This window comes from Mustela erminea, chromosome Y (assembly GCF_009829155.1).
Source record: "Mustela erminea isolate mMusErm1 chromosome Y, mMusErm1.Pri, whole genome shotgun sequence".
Taxonomy (NCBI): Eukaryota; Metazoa; Chordata; class Mammalia; order Carnivora; family Mustelidae; genus Mustela; species Mustela erminea.
In genome coordinates this window covers 2,115,985-2,139,023 of record NC_045636.1, presented here as the reverse complement: position 1 = coordinate 2,139,023, position 23,039 = coordinate 2,115,985, and positions in this window count along the sequence as shown.

Below are 23,039 nucleotides of genomic sequence, written 5' to 3'. Positions count from 1 at the left end.
CAGCATTAGGCCCAGGATGGCCTCAATGCTTTGGAGTCCACAGAAGGTAGTGCAGAGCATTCTAGAAGAGACCATTGCCCAAGTGAAGCCATCTGAAAGGCCTTCCTGCCTTTTATCTGAAGACAACGAGTATCTCCAAAAGAATGCATTGTAGAGGATTCAAATGTTCAGGATCCTGAGCAGTCCCTCAAGGTGGTACAGCTTCCCTCTATGGAACTGAATCAAGAAGTGGCAGTACAAGCTTGAATTATTTCCTGCCTCATTTCCATTGTCTAAATGTTTCATGTGAACCCCAGAGAGTGCCTGTTGTGGATGATGGGCATGCTCTAATGGAGCCAGGAGAAGATGAAAACTGTGAGAACAAAGGGCTATTGCATCAGGACAGACAGTGGATGCTACAGGTTGGTGGTGAGATGCAGGAAGATGACGAAGAAGAGAACAAGTAAGGGAGATCAGAGCGAAGGTCTGGCATTTTAGGATGGTGGGAGGTTCTCTGTACCTGGCTGCTTTCCATAGGGCCATAGGTCCAGAGTAAATAAACCATCCTCTGTCATCAGTAAAAGCCTGTACCTGTTTTTTGTTTTCGTTTTTGTTTTTAATGATTTTCATGCATGTATTTGACAGAGAGAGACAGAGTGATTACAATCAGGGGATGAGCTGGAGAGGGAGAAGCAGACTTGCCCTTGAACATTGAACCTGAGACGGGAGACTATTCAATGACGTGGGATCATGAACTGAGCTTAAGGCAGCCACTGAACTGATGGAGACACCCCAGAGCCCAAACTTTGTCTTCTTAATACCTCATTGTTCTAGACAAGAACCACTGCTCTATTATTGTTAAGAAATGCAGAGGATACGGATTTTGACTTGGGCTGGTGTTGCTTGCTCTATCTGACCCGCTACTACAGCTGGCATACCTTGTCAAATTGAAGTGAGTGACTTGGCTATAGACACATTATTCTTCCAAGCATATTTGGGTACAGAGCATTCCTCCATTGCTATCTTTTGCAGGGTGAATGACACTATGTCATGTGTTGCTCTGCTTCTGTTGATTGTGATGGGAGTCCTCTGTGCCTCTGAATCTGGATCTGTTTCTTCACTCAGATGAGGGAAGTTTTCAACTATGATTTCTCAAAGAAATGTTCAGACCTCTTTTTTCTCTTGCTTCTATGATTCCTACAATAGGCACCTTATTGCATTTGATGGAGTCAATGATTTCCCTAAGTCCATTCTCACGTTCCATCATTCTTCTTCCTCTCTTTTGCTTTGCTACCTTATTTTCCAGTATTTTGTCTTCCAGATAACTAATATGATCCTCTGGTCCTGCCAGATTACTGTACTTTGCAACCAGTCTGATACCAATATTTGCATCAGGGACTCTTTATTATTTTTTAATCACTTTTATCTCTGTGGTCTGAGACTCCCTGATGACTTCTATGATTTTTGGATGCACGGTGAATATCCTGGCTACTGCATTAAATACTCCATAGGACATTACATGTATATATTTCACTTTGATTGCCTGGACATGATCATTTCTTGTTCTTTTTTCTTGGTATAAATTGATTCTTCCATCCTTGCATTTGATCTAGGTCTCTGTCTTCTTCTCTGTATTGGAAAAGCCCCATTACATTTTCTACCCTGAGGTTCAGCTTAGTCTTGGTGAACTGGAGAAGAATGAGTTACAAAACAGAAAGCTGCAAGAGAAAAAGAACAGAGGAAAACAGTAGTAAAGATTGTTGCCCCAAACAATTCTAAGTCCCGCTTTTTAAAAATTTATTTTCAGCATAACAGTATTCTTTTTTTTTCACCACACCCAGTGCTTCATGCAATCCATGCCCTCTCTAATACTCACCACCTGGCTCTCCCAACCTCCCACCCCCCGCTCCTTCAAACCCCTCAGATTGTTTTTCAGAGTCCATAGTCTCTCATGGATCACCTCCCCTTCCAATTTCCCCACAACTCCCTTCTACTCTCTAACTCCCCATGTCCTCCATGCTATTTGTTATGCTCCACAAATAAGTGAAACCATATGATAATTGACTCTCTCTGCTTGACCTATTTCACTCAGCAAAATCTCTTCCATTCCTGTCCTTGTTGCTACAAAAGTTGGGTATTCATTCTTTCTGATGGAGGCATAATACTCCATAGTGTATATAGACCACATCTTCCTTATCCATTCGTCCATTGAAGGGCATCTTGGTTCTTTCCACAGTTTGGCGACCGTGGCCATTGCTGCTATAAACATTGGGGTACAGATGGCCCTTATTTTCACTACATCTGTATCTTTGGGGTAAATACCTAGGAGTGTAATGGCAGGGACATAGGGAAGCTCTATTTTTAATTTCTTGAGGAATCTCCACACTGTTCTCCAAAGTGGCTGCACCACTTGCATTCCCACCAAGAGTGTAAAAGGTTTCCCCTTTCTTCACATCCCCTCCAACACATGTTGTTTCCTGTCTTGCTAATTTTGGCCATTCTAACTGGTGCAAGGTGATATCTCAATGTGCTTTTCATTTGAATCTCCCTGATGGCTAGTGATGAACATTTTTTCATGTGTCTGATAGCCATTTGTAGGTCTTCATTGGAGAAGTATCTGTTCATATCTTCTGCCCATTTTTTGATATGATTATCTGTTTTGTGTGTGTTGAGTTTGAGGAGTTCTTTATAGATCCTGGATATCAACCTTTTTTCTGTACTGTCAATTGCAAATACCTTCTCCCAGTCCATGGGTTGCCTCTTTTTTTGTTGTTGTTGTTGTTGTTTTTCTTTTTGACTGTTTCCTTCGCTATGCAGAAGCTTTTGATTTATGAAGTCCTAAAAGTTTATTTTTGCTTTTGTTTCCTTTGCCTTTGGAGACATATCTTGAAAGAATCTGCTGTGGCTGATATCGAAGAGATTACTGCCTATGTTCTCCTCTAGGAGTCTGATGGATTCCTGTCTCATGTTGAGGTCTTTTATCCATTTTGAGTTTATCTTTGTGTACGGTGTAAGAGAATGGTTGAGTTTCACTCTTCTACATATAGCTGTCCAATTTTTCCAGCACCATTTATTGAAGAGACGGTCTTTTTTTCACTGTATATATTTTCCTGTTTTGTCGAAGATTAATTGAGCATAGAGTTGAGGGTCCATATCTGAGCTCTTTACTCTGTTCCACTGGTCTATGTGTCTGTTTTTATGCCAGTACCATGCTATCTTGGTGATCACAGCTTTGTAGTAAAGTTTTAAATCAGGTAACATGATGCCCCTAGTTTTACTTTTGTTTTTCAAGATATCCTTAGTGATTCATGGTCTTTTCTGGTTCCATACAAGTTTCTTGATTATTTGCTCCAGCTCTTTAAAGAATACCAGGAGAATTTTGATCAGAATAGCATTAAAAGGATAGATTTCTCTAGGCAGTATAGACATCTTAACAATGTTTATTCTTCTGATCCAAGAGCATGGAATGGTCTTCCATCTTTTTGTGTCTTCTTCAATTACTTTCATGAGTGTCCTGTAGTTCCTCGAGTACAGATCCTTTACCTCTTTGGTTAGGTTTATTCCCAGGTATCTTATGGTTCTTGGTGCTTTAGTGAATGGAATTGATTCTCTAATTTTCCTTGCTGTATTTTTGTTGTTAGTTTATAAGAAAACCACTGATTTCTGTACGTTGACTTTGTATTCTGCCACATTACTGAATTCTATATGAGTTCTAGTAGTTTGCGGGTGGAGTGTTTTGGGTTTTCCATATAAAGAATCATGTCATCTGAGGAGACTTCTGAGAGTTTGACTTCTTCAATGCCAATTTTGATACTTTTTATTTCTCTTTGTTTTCTTATTGTTATTACTAGAACTTCTAATACTATGTTGAACAAGAGTGGTGAGAGTGTGCATCCTTGTCGTGTTCCTGATCTCAATGGATAGCTGCAGCTTTTTCCCATTGAGGATGATATTTGCTGTGGGTCGTTCATAGATAGATTTGATGAAGGTCAGGAATGTTCCCTTTATCCCTACACTTTTAAGCGTTGTAATCAGGAACAGATGCTGGATTTTGTCAAATGCTTTTTCTACAATTGAGAGGATGATGCGGTTCTTCTCTCTTCTCATATTAATTTGTTCTATCACATTGATTGATTTGCAAATATTGAACCATCCTTGTAGCTCAGGGATCAATCCCACGTGGTCATGTTGGGTAATCTTTTTAATGTGCTGTTGGATCCTGTTTGCTAGGACCTTGTTGAGAATCTTAGCATCCATATTCATTAGTGATATTGGTCTGAAATACTTTTTTCTGGTAGGGTCTTTGCCTGGTTTTGGGATCAGGGTAATGCTGGCTTCATAGAAAGAGTATGGAACTTTTCCTTCTGCTTCAATATTTTGAAACAGCTTCGGGAGAATAGGTGTTATTTCTTCTTTGAAAATTTGGTACAATTCCCCAGGGAATCCACCAGGTTCTGGGCATTTGATATTTGGGAGGTTTTTGATCAGTGTTTCAATCTCATTATTAGATATCAGTCTATTCAGATTGTCAATTTCTTCCTGATTCAATTTTGGGAGTTTATAGTTTTCCAGGAATGCATCCATTTCTTCTAGGTTGCTAAGCTTATTGGCATATAACTGTTGATAATAACTTCTGATGATTGATTCTATGTTCCTTGGTGTTAGTTGTGATATCTGCCTTTTCATTCATAATTTTATGAATTTGGGCTTTCTCTCTTTTCTTTTGGATGAGTGTGACCAATGGTTTATCAATCTTATTGATTCTTTCAAAAAATGAGCTTCTAGTTTCATTGATATATTCTACTGTACCTCTGGTTTCTACCTCATTGATCTCAGCTCTAATACTGATTATTTCCCTTCTTATATGTGGAGTTGTTTTGATTTGTTCTTGATTCTCCAGTTCTTTGTGGTGTAGAGACAGCTGCTGTGTTCTGGGTTTTCCAATTTTTTTTGAGGGAGGCTTGGATGGCTATTTATTTCCTACTTAGGACCGCCTTTGCTGTCTTCCATAGGTTTTCGGCTGAAGTGTCTTCATTCTAATTGATTTCCATGAATTGTTTCAGTTCTTCGTTGATCTCCTGGTTGATCCAAGCATTCTTAACCAAGGTGGTCTATATCTTCCAGGTGTTTGAGTTCCTTCAGAACTTTTCCTTGTGATTGAGCTCCGTATCAAAGCATTGTAATCTGAGAATATGCAGGGAATCATCTCAGTCTTTTTGTACCTGTTGAGTCCTGATTTGTGACCCAGTATGTGGTCTATTCTGGAGAAGGTTCCATGTGCACTTGAGAAGACTGAGTATTCGGTTGATTTAGGGTAGAATGTTTTGTATATATCTGAAGTCCATCTGGTCCAATGTGTTATTCAATGTTCTTGTTTCTTTATTGCTTTTCTTCTTCGATGAGCTGTGTATTTCTGAGAGAGGTATGTGAAGATCTCCTATTATTATTGTATTCATATCAATATGACTCTTTATCTTGATTAACAGTTGTCTTATGTAATTGGCTGCTCCCATTTTGAATCATAGATATTTACAATTGTTAGATCATCTTGGTGGATAGTCCCTTTAAGGATTATGTAGTGTCCTTCTGTATCTCTGACTACAGTCTTTAGTTTAAAATCTAATTTATCTGATAGGAGAATGGCTACCCCAGCCTTCTTTTGAGGCCCATTGTCATGAAAGATGCTCTTCTATCCCTTCACTTTCAGTCTGGGTGTATCTTTAGGTTCAAAATGGGTCTCTTGTAGACATCATATGGATGGGTTTTGTCGTTTTATCCAGTCTGCAACACTGTACCATTTTATGGGTGCATTTAGACCATTCACATTGAAAGTGATTATTGATAGATACGTTTTTATTGACATTGTGTTACCTTTGAAGACTTTCTTTCTGTATATTGTCTCCATATTTCTGTTTAATACCATTCTTAGGATTTTTCCTCTTTTATAGAATTCCCCTTCATATTTCCTGCAGTGTCAGCTTGGTGGTTGCATAATCTTTTAAGCCTTGCCAATCTTGGAAACTCTTTATCTCTTCATCCATTTTGAATGTTAGTCTTGATGAAAAAGTATTCTTGGCTGCATGTTCTTCTCATTCAGTTCCCTGAATATATCTTGCCAGCCCTTTCTGGCTTGCCAGGTCTCTGTGGACAGGTCTGACGTTATTCCAATGGGCTTTCCTCTGTAAGTAAGGAGCCTCTTCGTCCTAGCGGCTTTCAAGTGATTATATCTACAATCATGATCTGTCAATTTGACTATCAGTTTTCTTGATGTTTTTCTGGAATCCATAATCTTTGGTGGAGAGCTTTTGGCCTCTAGTACATGAACCCAGGTTTCATTCACGAGTTTTAGAAAACTGTCATGAATCACTTGTTCCACTATATCTTCTAGACTTCTTTCTTTCTCCTCCCCTTCAGGGATTCCAATAATTCTGACTTTGGAATATTTCATGGCATTATTTATTTCCCTGATTCTGTTTTTGTGGTTTCTAAGCTGTTTGTTCCAGGCTGATCCTTTCTATCCTGATCCTTTCGATCTGTTTGTTCCCCAGATCACTAGTTCTATCTTCTGTCTCAGTTACCCTAGCTTTGAGAGAATTTAGATTAGATTGAAACTCATTGAGAGCATTGTGAACGTCATCCCTGTCACTTTTAGGTCTGCCATAAGATTGTGAACATCGTGTCTGGTGGCTTTCAGCTCACCCTAATCAGTTCCATTTGGTCATCCATGGCTTTCTCCAACCTAGCTATTGCCTGGATAATTGTTAGCCTGAATTCTATTTCTGACATATTGTCTATATTGATAGCCATTAGCTGTGTTGCAGAAGGCCCATCCTCTGTATTTTTCTTCTGTTGGGCATTCGTCCTCCTAGTCATTTTGGTGAGAGATAACTGAACAGATGTAACTGGATGTATTGACCGTGGTGCAGTCAGGGTGAGCCCTGGGACACTTCTTTTTTTTTTTTTTTCTTTTTTTTTAAATTTAAATATTTTATTTTTTATAAACATATATTTTTATCCCCAGGGGTACAGTTCTGTGAATCACCAGGTTTACACACTTCACAGCACTCACCAAAGCACATACCCTCCCCAATGTCCATAATCCCACCCCCTTCTCCCAAACCCCCTCCCCCCAGCAACCCTCAGTTTGTTTTGTGAGATTAAGAGTCACTTATGGTTTGTCTCCCTCCCAATTCCATCTTGATTCATTGATTATTCTTCTACCCACTTAAGCCCCCATGTTGCATCGCCACTTCCTCATATCAGGGAGATCATATGATAGTTGTCTTTCTCCGCTTGACTTATTTCGCTAAGCATGATACGCTCTAGTTCCATCCATGTTGTCGTAAATGGCAAGATTTCATTTCTTTTGATGGCTGCATAGTATTCCATTGTATATATATATATACCACATCTTCTTGATCCATTCATCTGTTGATGGACATCTAGGTTCTTTCCATAGTGCTGTTGTGGACATTGCTGCTGTAAACATTCAGGTGCATGTGCCCCTTTGGTCCACTACGTTTGTATCTTTAGGTTAAATACCCAGTAGTGCTATTGCTGGGTCATAGGGCAGTTCTATTTTCCACATTTTGAGGAACCTCCATGCTGTTTTCCAGAGTGGCTGCACCAGCTTGCATTCCCACCAACAGTGTAGGAGGGTTCCCCTTTCTCCGCATCCTCGCCAGCATCTGTCATTTCCTGACTTGTTGATTTTAGCCATTCTGACTGGTGTGAGGTGATACCTCATTGTGGTTTTGACTTGTATTTCCTTGATGCCCAGTGATATGGAGCACTTTTTCATGTGTCTGTTGGCCATCTGGATGTCTTCGTTGCAGAAATGTCTGTTCATGTCCTCTGCCCATTTCTTGATTGGATTATTTGTTCTTTGGGTGTTGAGTTTGCTAAGTTCTTTAAAGATTTTGGACACTAGTCCTTTATCTGATATGTCATTTGCAAATATCTTCTCCCATTATGTCAGTTGTCTTTTGATTTTATTAACTGTTTCCTTTGCTGTGCAAAAGCTTTTGATCTTGATGAAATCCCAATAGTTCATTTTTGCCCTTGCTTCCCTTGCCTTTGGCGATGTTCCTAGGAAGATGTTGCTGCGGCTGAGGTCGAAGAGCAGGCTGTCTTTTTTCCATTGGACATTCTTTCCTGCTTATTCGAAGATGAGTTGACCATAGAGTTGAGGGTCTATTTCTGGGCTCTCTATTCTGTTCCATTGATATATGTGTCTGTTTTTGTGCAGTACCATGCTTTCTTGATGATGACAGCTTTGTAATAGAGCTTGAAGTCCGGAATTGTGATGCCACCAACTTTGGCTTTCTTTTTCAATATCCCTTTGGCTGTTCGAGGTCTTTTCTGGTTCCATATAAATTTTAGAATTATTTGTTCCATTTCTTTGAAAAACATGGATGGGACTTTGATAGGAATTGCATTAAATGTGTAGATTGCTTTAGGTAGCATAGACATTTTCACAATATTTATTCTTCCAATCCAGGAGCATGGAACATTTTTCCATTTCTTTGTGTCTTCCTCAATTTATTTTATGAGTACTTTATAGTTTTCTGAGTATAGATTCTGTGCCTCTTTGGTTAGGTTTATTCCTAGGTATCTTATGGTTTGGGGTGCAATTGTAAATGGGATGGACTCCTTAATTTCTCTTTCTTCTGTCTTGTTGTTGGTGTAGAGAAATGCAACTGATTTCTGTGCATTGATTTTATATCCTGACACTTTACTGAATTCCTGTACAAGTTCTAGCAGTTTTGGAGTGGAGTCTTTTGGGTTTTCCACATATAGTATCATATCATCTGTGAAGAGTGATAATTTGACTTCTTCTTTGCCGATTTGGATGCCTTTAATTTCCTTTTGTTGTTTGATTGCTGAGGCTAGGACCTCTAATACTATGTTGAATAGCAGTGGTGATAATGGACATCCCTGCCGTGTTCCTGACCTTAGCAGAAAAGCTTTCAGTTTTTCTCCATTGAGAATGATATTTGCGGTGGGTTTTTCATAGATGGCTTTGATGATATTGAGGTATGTGCCCTCTATCCCTACACTTTGAAGAGTTTTGATCAGGAAGGGATGCTGTACTTTGTCAAATGCTTTTGAAGCATCTATTGAGAGTATCATATGGTTCTTGTTCTTTCTTTTATTGATGTGTTGTATCACATTGACTGATTTGCAGATGTTGAACCAACCTTGCAGCCCTGGAATAAATCCCACTTGGTCGTGGGGAATAATCCTTTTAATGTACTGTTGAATCCTATTGGCTAGTATTTTGGTGAGAATTTTCGCATCTGTGTTTATCAAGGATATTGGTCTATAGCTCTTTTTTTTTTTTTTTTGGTGGGATCCTTGTCTGGTTTTGGGATCAAGGTGATGCTGGCTTCATAAAATGAGTTTGGAAGTTTTACTTCCATTTCTGTTTTTTGGAACCATTTCAGGAGAATAGGAATTAGTTCTTCTTTAAATGTTTGGTAAAATTCCCCTGGGAAGCCATCTAGCCCTGGGCTTTTGTTTGTTTGGAGATTTTTAATGACTATTTCAATCTCCTTACTGGTTATGGGTCTGTTCAGGCTTTGTATTTCTTCCTGGTTCAGTTGTGGTAGTTTATATGTTTCTAGGAATGCATCCATTTCTTCCAGATTGTCAAATTTGTTGGCGTAGAGTTGCTCATAGTATGTTCTTATAATAGTTTGTATTTCTTTGGTGTTAGTTGTGATCTCTCGTCTTTCATTCATGATTTTATTTATTTGGGTCCTTTCTCTTTTCCTTTTGATAAGTCGGGCCAGGGGTTTATCAATTTTATTAATTCTTTCAAAGAACCAGCTCCTAGTTTTGTTGATTTGTTCTATTGTTTTTTTGGTTTCTATTTCATTGATTTCTGCTCTGATCTTTATGATTTCTCTTCTCCTGCTGGGCTTAGGGTTTCTTTCTTGTTCTTTCTCCAGCTCCTTTAGGTGTAGGGTTAGGTTGTGTACCTGAGACCTTTCTTGTTTCTTGAGAAAGGCTTGTACTGCTATATATTTTCCTCTCAGGAGTTCCTTTGTTGTGTCAAACAGATTTTGAACCATTGTATTTTCATTATCATTTGTTTCCATGATTTTTTTTCAATTCTTCTTTAATTTCCCGGTTGACCCATTCATTCTTTAGAAGGATGCTGTTTAGTCTCCATGTATTTGGGTTCTTTCCAAACTTCCTTTTGTGGTTGAGTTCTAGCTTTAGAGCATTGTGGTCTGAAAATATGCAGGGAATGGTCCCAATCTTTTGATACCGGTTGAGTCCTGCTTTACGACCGAGGATGTGATCTATTCTGGAGAATGTTCCATGTGCACTAGAGAAGAATGTGTATTCTGTTGCTTTGGGATGAAATGTTCTGAATATATCTTTGATTTCCATCTGGTCCAGTGTGTCGTTTAAGGCCTTTATTTCCTTGCTGATCTTTTGCTTGGATGATCTGTCCATTTCAGTGAGGGGAGTGTTAAAGTCCCTACTATTATTGTATTATTGTTGATGTGTTTCTTTGATTTTGTTATTAATTGGTTTATATAGTTGGCTGCTCCCACGTTGGGGGCATAGATATTTAAAATTGTTAGATCTTCTTGTTGGACAGACCCTTTGAATATGATATAGTGTCCTTCCTCATCTTCTATTATAGTCTTTGGCTTAAAATCTAATTGATATGATATAAGGATTGCCACTCCTGCTTTCTTCTGATGTCCATTAGCATGGTAAATTCTTTTCCACCCCCTCACTTTAAATCTGGAGGTGTCTTCGGGCTTAAAATGAGTTTCTTGGAGGCAACATATAGATGGGTTTTGTTTTTTTATCCATTCTGATACCCTGTGTCTTTTGACAGGGGCATTTAGCCCATTAACATTCAGGGTAACTATTGAGAGATATGAATTTAGTGCCATTGTATTGCCTTTAAGGTGACTGTTACTTTATATGGTCTCTGTTCCTTTCTGATCTACCATTTGTAGGCTCTCTCTTTGCTTAGAGGACCCCTTTCAATATTTCCTGTAGAGCTGGTTTGGTGTTTGCAAATTCTTTCAGTTTTTGTTTGTCCTGGAAGCTTTTAATCTCTCCTTCTATTTTCAAGGATAGCCTAGCTGGATATAGTATTCTTGGCTGCATGTTTTTCTCGTTTAGTGCTCTGAAAATATCATGCTAGCTCTTTCTGACCTTCCAGGTCTCTGTGGATACGTCAGCTGCCAATCTAATATTTTTACCATTGTATGTTACAGACTTCTTTTCCCGGGCTGCTTTCAGGATTTTCTCTTTGTCACTAAGACTTGTGAATTTTACTATTAGGTGACGGGGTGTGGGCCTATTCTTATTGATTTTGAGGGGCGTTCTCTGAACCTCCTGAATTTTGATGCTCGTTCCCTTTGCCATATTGGTGAAATTCTCCCCAATAATTCTCTCCAGTATACCTTCTGCTCCCCTCTCTCTTTCTTTTTCTTCTGGAATCCCAATTATTCTAATGTTGTTTCGTATTATGGTGTCACTTATCTCTCGAATTCTCCCCTGGTGGTCCAGTAGCTGTTTGTCCCTCTTTTGCTCAGCTTCTTTATTCTCTGTCATTTGGTCTTCTATATCACTAATTCTTTCTTCTGCCTCATTTATCCTAGCAGTGAGAGCCTCCATTTTTTATTGCACCTCATTAATAGCTTTTTTGATTTCAACTTGGTTAGATATTAGTTCTTTTATTTCTCCAGAAAGGGCTTTTATATCTCCCGAGAGGGTTTCTCTAATATCTTCCATGCCTTTTTCAAGCCCGGCTAGAACCTTGAGAATTGTCATTCTGAACTCTAGATCTAACACATTACCAATGTCTATATTGATTATGTCCCTAGCCTTTGGTACTGCGTCTTGTTCTTTTTTTTTTTTTTGTGGTGAATTTTTCCGTCTTGTCATTTTGCCCAGATAAGGGTATATGAAGGAGCAAGTAAAATACTAAAGGGGTGGCAACAAGCCCAGAAAAATATGCTTTAACCAAATCACAAGAGATCCCAAATCGTGAGGGGGGAGAAAGGGGATAAAAAGAGCTTCAAAAAGGAAGAAAGAAAAAAAAAAGAAAGAAAAAAAAAGAAAAGAAAAGAATTAAAAAAAAAAGAAAATGAATAAAGAAAAATATAAAAAAGAAAAAATATATATATTAGATAAACTAGTTAAAAAAAACGTTAAAAAAGGAAAGGGTAAACATTTAAAAAAAAATTTACCCAAAGGCGAGAAAAAAGAAAGAGAAAAAAAAACAGAAAAAGAAAAAAATTAAATTACCTGCAGGACTAAAAAAAAAAAAATCACAGGTAGAAAGCCATGAGTTCCGAACTTTGCTTTCCCCTCCTCTGGAATTCTGCTGCTCTCCTTGGTATTGAAACCGCACTCCTTGGTTGGTGAACTTGGTCTTGCCTGGATTTCTTGTTGATCTTCTGGGGGAGGGGCCTGGTGTAGGGATTCTCAAGTGTCTTTGCCCCAGGCGGAATTGCACTGCCCTTACCAGGGGCCGGGCTGAGTAATCTGCTCAGGTTTGCTTTCAGGAGCTTTTGTTCCCTGAGCGCTTTCCGTAGAGTTCCGGAGGACGGGAATACAAATGGCGGCATCCTGGTCTCCGGCCTGGAGGAGCCGAGAGCCTGGGGCCCCTACTTTTCAGTGCACCCTCAGAGAACAGCGCCCAGTTACTCCCGTCTGCCTGACCTCTGGCCGCGCTCCGAGCTCACCGAGCCTGTGGCAGGTTCAAGGTAACACCGAGCTGTGAGCTTACTGTTGGCTCTGTCTCTGTAGCCGGCTTTCCCATTCCAATACCCGCAAGCTCTGTGACACTGAGACACCCCCGATCCTTCTGTGACCCTGCGGGACCTGAGGCCACGCTGACCTCGCGTGGGCTTCGCCCCGGTTTAGCCTCTGGAGCGATGTCCTTCAGTGGAACAGACTTTAAAAGTCCTGATTTTGTGCTCCATTGCTCCGCCGCTTGCCGGGAGCCAGCCCCTCCCCCTGGGGTCTATCTTCCCTTCGCTTTTGATTTACATCTCCGCCAGTCCTACCTTTCAGAAAGTGGTTGTTTTTCTGTTTCCAGAATTGCTGTTCTTCTTCTCTTCGATCGGCCAATGGATTTGTAGGTGTTTGCAATCTTTAGATAAGCTATATAGCTGATCTCCGGCTAGCTGAGCCTGCTACTTCTCCGCCATCTTGACTCCTCCTCGCCCTGGAACACTTCTGAACAATCAGTATTCTCCACCCAAATGAAAGAAAAAAAAAGATAAAAAAGAGAGAGAGAGAGAGAGCAGGAAGGAAAGGTAAGATAAAAGAGAAGGTTCAGGGAGGGGGTTTGGGCGAAGGGGGTGGGATTATGGACATTGGGGAGGGTATGTGCTTTGGTGAGTGCTGTGAAGTGTGTAAACCTGGTGATTCACAGACCTGTACCCCTGGGGATAAAAATATATGTTTATAAAAAATAAAAAATTATTTAAAAAAAAAAAAGAGAAGGTTCAGCCCAAATGGGCCCCAAGGTAAGATTTATGAGGTATACAAACAAAAACAGACAAACTGAAAGACTTATAAAAGTATATAACAAGAGAATTAAATATATATATATGTAAATAAAGGAATAACTTCGTCGAAAAGAACCCCAAGTGTAAGATTTATATACTATCAGGACAAACACAAAAACACAGAAACACTGGTGGAAGAAAAAATTGGGAGAGTGTTTATATATTCTCAGTGTGGGTGAGGAAGTTTGTTTTAATTTTTTCTGGTCATGGCTGTTTTTAAATCAGAGACAGTTTCATCCAATTTTTGATCAATAATCATTTGTTGATTCCAAGCTTGGATAACATTCTTCCGCCACTTTTGTACAAATTGTGTGGTTTGTACTGTTTGTTGCAAGGCTATTCCTGCAGTTGTAGCTATGGGAATGATAGCTATAATTCCTAAAATAACTGTTATAAGAACCCAAGAAATCTTTTTTGTTCTATGGACCCAGTCCTTCAAAACTCTTTAAAGTACATGCATATCTGGAGGGCTTTCCCAAAAACAGTGGTGTTTCACCAGTAACCAAATGCCCTTTCTTCTTCTATGTATGAGAATGATAGAATTGTCTTTATAAACATTCTCGTCTACATAGGTGAACATTTTACATCTGAGACAGTGGATTTCTTTATTGTTATTAACAAAAGTCATTTTTCCAATAATAAAAACGTAGGGATCTCTAACACAAACTTTTACCCATTCTTCATCCATTAGGAAAAAGGAGAATGCATAGTTATTAGACTGATAAATGTAAGAGCCGGTCCAAACTCTTTGGTGATTTAAAGTGGTAGTGACCTTCCATATTTTTTTTTGTCGTTTCTGATAATTAAAAAAAGGGAATGGCAAAGGGGGGAGACAGCATGGCGGGGAAGTAGGAGGAGGCGCCTTTTCAACCTGTACCCTAAAGTGAGCTGATTACCTACCAAAGAATTCCAATCACCCATTAAAACAGCCTCTGGATCTCTGCAGGGGCAGAAGACACCAGTGGGCAGGTAAAGCAGAGTGGGAATGGTGGACTGATATCGGAAGCTGAACAAAAGGGGGAGGGAGCCACCAGAGGCAACTAATTGGAAGGTAATACCCAATCTGAGAGTGCCCTGTGTCTGAGAACCAGCATTAACTTGGAGTCTGGATGAAAGCACTCAAAGATAGCAAAGTATTGTGGAGGGAAATTGCAGGAATCGGGGAGTCTAGGGACAGGGGATTAAGTCCCTGGACCCAGGACATCCTTCCCTGGCACTGAGCCAAAGAGCGGGTGGCGGGGAAATCCGATCTTAGCCCTGAGCCGCCAGCGTGCCAGAGAATGCATGGGTTCCAACACCTGTGAGGGGCTGGGAGCCTTGCCACAAGGCAGAGGCTCCAGAGCCAGAGGGCAGGTGCTACAGAGCCTGAATTGAGCCCCCCTCCCCATGCCCTTAGACCCGCGCCATTCCACCAGAGCCTGAGACATGTGCACTGGCCCCACAAATTCCCATGAGAGAGGTGTGGAAAGGCCCAGCTTGCTGCTCTCGGACTCTCTCCATTCAATCAGAGCCTGAGACACGCTAGTGCATGCCCCCCACACTCCCCTGAGAGAGATACGCACAAGCCTGGTGCTTTTAGACCCAGAAAGACCAGGCACTCCCAGCTTGGGCCAGCGGGAAAATCTCAGCAGGTGATTGCTGCTTGTAAACTCTCTGGCAGTCTGGAGCTGCCTAGACAGCTGCCAATTCCATGGTTTTGGGTACAAGAAGAAGATCCTGCGTCCCCAGGGACTGAGACTGGGACCTGCTCTGCCAGCCACCATGGGGGAATTTACTTGGGCTCTACAGCCATACTGAGGCTTTTCTCTGAGGGGGAGGTCAGAGTACAGTTTGCTTTCCACTAAACCTACAAAAACCAACAAAAGCGGTCAAGCCAAGGGAAAAAAAAGTGAACAAACATAAAAACCTCCAGAGAACAAAAGCCTAAAAAACCCGGTTTCCTCAGAGCCCACCCCCTTGAGGGGGGTGGGAGGACTTAACTCAGGGAACATCATTGACTGATACCCACCTGGTAGGCCCCTCCCCCAGAAAACAAACCAGGAAAGAAAAAAAAAAAAGCAGGAGAACAACCACCACTATGTCATAGGACAACATTTATTTTTAACTCATTCCCACAATTCTGGTTCTTTGTTTTATATAGATAATTCTTTAACCTATTTACCATCACAGTGAGATGTCCAGTACATAAAATTCCATAATAACCTTCTAACCTGAACTTTTTGATTCATACACCTGTGTTTTCCTTTTGCATTTCTATTTTTTAAAATTTTTTTTAAAAAATTTACTTTATTTTAGTCTAGTTTATTCCTTTTTATTTTATTTTCTAATATTCATATTGAGTTAAACTTCAAGATAATCCCCTTTCCCCAATCAATGCTACCCCTATAGGTAAACCAATTTTTAACCCCCATATATCTTAGGAAAGTTGAGTCCTTTAACAAAGATATCATGATACATCCAGGAAGAATCAAAACAACTTTCTTTGCCCACACTGAAAATTTATTACCACTCTCCCAAATTTTTCTTCCACCAGTGTTTCTGTGTTTTTGTGTTTGTCCTGATAGTATATAAATCTTACACTTGGGGATCTTTTTGACAAGGTTCTTCCCCTATTTGTATATATATATATATATATATATATATATATATATATATATATATAGTTTTAATATATATATATAGTTTTTATCTCTTGTCATATACTTTTATCAGTCCTTTTATTTGTCTGTTTTTGTTTGTATACTTCCTAAATCTTACCTTGGGGCTCATTTGGGCTGAACTTTTCTCTTTCATCTTCCCTTTTTGTCCTGTCTTTCTCTATCTCTCTCTTTTCCTTTTCTTTTCTTTTTTCTCTCATTTGGATGGGGAATCCTGATTGCCTAGATGCATTCCAGGGTGCACCTTGACTGCACCATGGTCGATACATCCAGCTACATCCACTCAGTCATCTCTCACCAAAATGACTAGGAGGAGGAATGCCCAACAGAAGAAAAATACTATCAACATAGACAATATGCCAGAAAGAGAATTCAGGCTGACAATTATCCAGCCAATAGTTAGGTTGGAGAAAGCCATGGATGACCAAATGGAATTGCTTATGGCTGAACTGAAAGCGACCAGGAAAGATGTTTACAATCTTAGGGCTGAGCTGAAATCTACCAAGGATGAGGCTCACAAAGCTCTCAATGAGTTCCAATCTAATCTAAATCCTCTCAAAGCTAGGTAACTGAGACAGAAGATAGAATTAGTGATCTGGAGAACAAACAGATAGAGAGAGGGGATCAGGAGAAAGCCTGGAACAAACAGCTTAGAAACCACAAAAACAGAATCAGGGAAATAAATGATGCCATGAAATGTTCCAACGTCAGAATTATTGGAATCCCTGAAGGGGAGGAGAAAGAAAGAAGTCTAGAAGATTCTGTGGAACACGTTCTTCATGATAGTTTTTTAAAACACATAATGGAACCAGTTTTCATGTACTAGAGGCCAAACTGTCTCCACCCAAGATTATAGATTCCAGAAAAACATCAAGAAAACTGATAGTCAAATTGACGGATCATAATTGTAGATATAATCTCTTGAAAGCTGCTAGGACAAAGAGGCTCCTTACTTACAGAGGAAAGCCCATTGGAATAACATCAGACCTGTCCACAGAGACCTGGCAAGCCAGAAAGGGCTGGCAAGATATATTCAGGGAACTGAATGAGAAGAACATGCAGCCAAGAATACTTTTTTCATCAAGACTAACATTCCAAATGGATGAAGAGATAAAGAGTTTCCAAGATTGGCAAGGCTTAAAAGACTACGCAACCACTAAGCCAACACTACAGGAAATATTAATGGGGGTTGTATAAAAGAGGAAAATCTTAAGAATAGCATTGAACAGAAATATAGAGCAATCTACAGAAAGAAAGGCTTCACAGGTAACACGATGTCAATAAAAACTTATCTACCAATAATTACTCTCAATGTGAATGGCCTAAATGTGCTCATAAAATGGCACAGGGTTGCAGATTTGGATAAAATGACAGGACCCATCTATATGTTGTCTACAAGAGACCCATTCTGAACCTAAAGATACACCCAGACTGAAAGTGAAGGGAGGGAGAAGCATCTTTCATGCCAATGGGTCTCAAAAGAAGGCTGGGGTAGCGATTCTCATATCAGATAAATTAAATTTTAAGCTAGAGACTGTAGTCAGAGATACAGAAGGACACTACATAATCCTTAAAGGGACTATCCACCAAGATGATCTAACAATTGTAAATATCTATGATTCAAAATGGGAGCAGCCAATTACATAAGAAAACTGTTAATCAAGATAAAGAGTCATATTGATATGAATACAATAATAATAGGAGATCTTAACACATCTCTCTCAGAAATAGACAGTTCATCGAAACAGAAAAGCAATAAAGTATCAAGAGCATTGAATAACACATTGGACCAGATGGACTTCATAAATATATACATATCATTCCACCCTAAAACAACAGAATACTCAGTCTTCTCAAGTGCACATGGAACCTTCTCCAGAATAGACCACATACTGGGTCATAAATCAGGACTCAACAGGTACCAAAAGACTGAGATTATTCCCTGCATATTCTCAGATCACAATGCTTTGATACTGGAGCTCAATCACAAGGAAAAGTTCCAAAGGAACTCAAACACCTGGAAGATATAGACCACCTTGATTAAGAATGCTTGGATCAACCAGGAGATCAAAGAATAACTGAAACAATTCATGGAAATCAAGGATAATGAAGACACTTCAATCCAAAATCTATGGAAGACAACAAAGGCAGTCCTAAGGGAAAAATACATAGCCATCCAAGCCTCCCTCAAAAAAATTGAAAAATCCAGAACACAACAACTGTTTCTACACCTTAAAGAACTGGAGAATCAAGAACAAATCAAACCAACTCCACACATAAGAAGGAAATAATCAAGATTAGAGCAGATATCAATGAGGTAGAGACCAGAGGTACAGTTGAATGTATCAATAAAACTAGAAGCTGGCTTTTTGAAAGATTCAATAAGATAGATAAGCCATTGGCCACACTCATCCTAAAGAAAAGAGAGAAAGTCCAAATTAATAAAGTTATGAATGAAAAGGGACAGATCACAACGAACACTAAGGAAGTAGAAACATTCATCAGAAGTTATTATCAACAATTATATGCCAATTAGCATAGCAACCTAGATGAAAAGGTTGTATGCCTGGAAAGCTATAAACTTTCAAAATTGAACCAGGAAGAAATTGACCTGAATAAAAGATCTAGTAGCGAGATTGAAGTAGTGATCAAAAACCTCCCAAAACACAAGAGCCCAGGACCTGACGGATTCCCTGGGGAATTCTACCAAACTTTCAAAGAAGAAATAACACCTATTCTCCTGAAAATGTTTCAAAAAATTGAAGCAGAAGTCCAACTTTCAGACCCTTTCTATGAAACCAGCATTACTCTGATCCCCAAACCAGGCAAAGCCTCCACCAAAAAGGAGAATTTCAGACCAACATCACTGATGATTATGGATGTTAAGATTCTCAACAAGATCCTAGCAATCAGGATGCAATAGCATATTAAAGAGATAACCCACCATTTACAGGTGGGATTCATCCCTGGGCTACAAGGATGGTTCAACATTCGCAAATCAGTCAATGTGATAAAACAAATTAATATGAGAAGAAAGAAGAACCACATGGTCCTCTCAATTGATGCAGAAAAAGTATTTGACAAAATCCAGCATCCGTTCCTGATTAAAAGGCTTCAAAGTATAGGGATAGAGGGAATGTTCCTGAACTTCATAAAATCTCTCCATGAACGACCCACAGCAAATATCATCCTCAATGTGTAAAAGATGCAGCTTTCCGTAGAGATCAGGAACACGACAAGGATGCACATTCTCACCACTCTTGTTCAACATAGTATTAGAAGTCCTAGCAACAGCAACCAGACAACAAAGAGAAATAAAAGGTATCCAAATTATCAGTGAAGAAGTCAAACTCTCTCTCTTCACAGATGACGATTCTTTATATGAAAAACCCAAAAGACTCCACCCACAAACTACTAGAAATCATATAGAAATTCAGTAACGTGGCAGGATACAAAGTCAATGTGCAGAAATCAGTGGCTTTCTTATACACTAACAATGAAAATACAGAAAGGGAAATTATAGATTGGATTCCATTTACTATAACACCAGAACTATAAGATACCTGGGAAAAAAACCTAAACAAAGAGGTAAAGGAACTTTACTCGAGGAACTACAGAACGAACATTCATGAAAGAAATTGAAGAAGACAAAAAAATGGAAGACCATTCCATGCTCTTGGATCAGAAGAATAAACATTGTTAAAATGTCTATACTGCCTAGAGAAAAAGGGACATTCGTTGCAGGAAATGTGGCTGAAAGGGATGTTGCGTGAGTTTCCAATGCATTTGAAGTTGAATTGTTATCCAAAAAAAGAGACTTCATATCTCTTGAATTTTCATAATAAGCATTATGTGAAACACACACACACACAAAGATGAGACACACATAGACACAACACATAAGAATCAAGTGAGGAATAGCACTAAACGAAGCATACCACTAAGATAATACCATAAAGGGGAAAATCACAGAGAATCCACACCAGAAACCAACCAAAATGAAAAAGTTAATTCCCGACCTATCAATAATTAAAATATTCCGGATTAAATTCTCTTATCATCACAAACAGATTGACTGAATGGATGAAAATAACAAAGGTCAAAAATTTCAAAAAGTAAAGAACAAAAACAAAACAAGCTCAACATTATGTTGCCCATAGGAGATTCCCTTTGACTTTAAAGATACACATAGCTTGAACGTGAAGGAATGGGTAATGATAGGTTATTCAAATAGCAAGGAAAAGAGAGCAGAGGTTATTGTGCATCTGTCAGAATGAGAGATTTTAGCGCTCCATGAGACTAAAGAGAAGTGGAATGTTCTTAGGATTGATGGAGCATCAAAATATCAGGAACTTGAAAGAATTTCCAATATATAAACAATCAACATTGGTGTATCTAAATATTTGAAGCATATTAACAGAATTGAAGGGAGATATAGACCACAATAAAGTAATGCTGGGTACTATGATATCCACGTTCAGCAGCAGACAGACCACCCAGATGGAAATGTGGTAAGGAATAAGAGACGTCATGGGCACTCTACACCACCTGAGCTTAGGGGAAACATGCATAAGATTGTGTCTCTGAGGACCATAATAGAACTTCTTCCCAAGGGCAGACCTAACATTTTCTATTATTGATTCTGTGCTGGAGTACAAATCCAGCTGTAATTAGTATAAGAAAATTCAAATCCTGTTTTATACTTATGACCACGATGGTATGAAAGTGGAATGGAATCACTTATGAAAGGAAAACATGCCAGTTACTAATAGGTAGAATTCACAGCACACTCCCAAACAAGCAAGGAATAAAGGAAAAAATCAAATGGAAAATCAGAATATATCTTGAACAATGGAAAATAAAGAAACCTAAGAGATGATGGCAAAACATTTTCGGGGGAAAGGATAAAGGGATAAACACATGTATTACTAAAATTAAAAAAGACTTAAATAAAGCAATCTAAGTTGACACAGTACAGAATTAGAAAAAGAAGAAACTAACTCCAAAGTTATCAGATAAAATGAAATAATACATATGATAATTTAAATACAAGAATTACAAACAAACCAAGAGAAAAAATCAGTAGAACACACATAACAGTTTTGAAAACTTTAACAAGATGGAGGAGCCATTACCTGGATAAAACAAGAAGAAGAGCATTAAGCTGAAATTATGAGAGAGAAAAGATGAGAACTGATAGAAAGAGTAAAAAAAAAAAAAAACCAACCTAAAACCCCTATACACAATTATGCCAGCAAATCCAATAACTGAGAGAAAAGGATAAATTCCAAGATATATATCAACTACTAAGATTAGGTAATGAAACATACAAAATATGAGCTCTCTGATAATGACTAAGGTATTTAAATCAGTAATCAAACACCTCCTAACACACAAAAAGCTAGTTCCCAATTATTTTCCTGGTCAACATTTTTGGACATTTAATGAATGCAATGCCGGTTCTTCTCATCTATTCCAGAAATGGAGTAGGAGGGAAGACTCTACTTTGCCAGTTCCAAAGACCCAATTCTATAAGGACATTATAGGAAAAAAATTATATGCCATTTTAATAAAGATATCAAAAATATAATTCTTTCCTTTTCTCTTTTTTTCTTTATCTATTTGTTAAAAGACTGTCTGTCTTTTTCTTTTAAATTTTTGTTACGTTCAGAAAGCCATCACATATTTATTATATGTTTCTAACCTAGTGTTCACTGATTTTTTTTAGTTGCATATACCACCCAGTGCTCATCATAATATATGCCACACCTCCTTAACACCCATTTCCCAGTTCCCTCATTCTCCGCATGTCTCTCTCTTCTATAACCCTCAGCTTTGTTCCAAGAGCCTGAGTACCTCCTGGTTTGTCTCCCTCTCTGACTTCTTCATTCTCAGTTTTCCATTCCTTCTACTAATATCCATGGTATCCATTCCTTCTACTAATATCCATGTGCACTTTTTCCATTCCTTCTACTAATATCTCATGTGCCACATAATAGTGAAGCCATATGATATTTCCCTTTGTCTGCTTGCCTTTCTCATTTAGCATAACCCAGACCTATGTCTTTCATGTCAATGCAACTGTCAGGGATTCATCCTCCCTGATGGCTGAGGAATACTCTGTTACCTATATGGACCACACCTTCTTTATACACTAGTCTTTGGAGGGGCATCTCAGCTCCTTCCACAGTTCTGCTAGAGTGGGCATTGCAGGCTATTGATATAGGCCATTCATTTTCCTCTGAATAAAGATAGTGAATAATCTCTGAATAAAATAGTCAACATGGCTATTCCCATTGCCACTTGCCACAGTTGGCAGAGTGATGGACAACATAAGGCTATGTCACATCTATCAGTAACAGAAAGACAAATAACATATGATTTCACTCACTTATAGAAGTAAAGAAACACGTGGAAAAGCATTAAAAAGGGACATCAGTAAGAATGTAACTGGGGCACAAAAATTTTCGTGTTGCTTAGAGGGTAGGTTACTGGGAATATGTGTTTATGAACGAGAATTAAATGGGACACCTCTTGTAGGAATGTGGCTGAAAGGGATGTAATGTGAGTTTTCAATGCATTTGAAGTTGAATTGTTATGCCAAATAGAGTGACTCCATACCTCTGAAAATTCATTATAAGCATTATGTGAAACACACACACACACACACACACACACACACACACACACACACACATACAGACACACAGATGAGACACACAAAATATGGGGAGGAAGTGAGGAATCGCACTAAAGGAAGCAATCCCCAAAGAAAATACCATAAATGGGAAAAGCACAGAGAATCCAAGTTAGAAACAAACTGAAATTAAAAAGTTAACTGCTTATG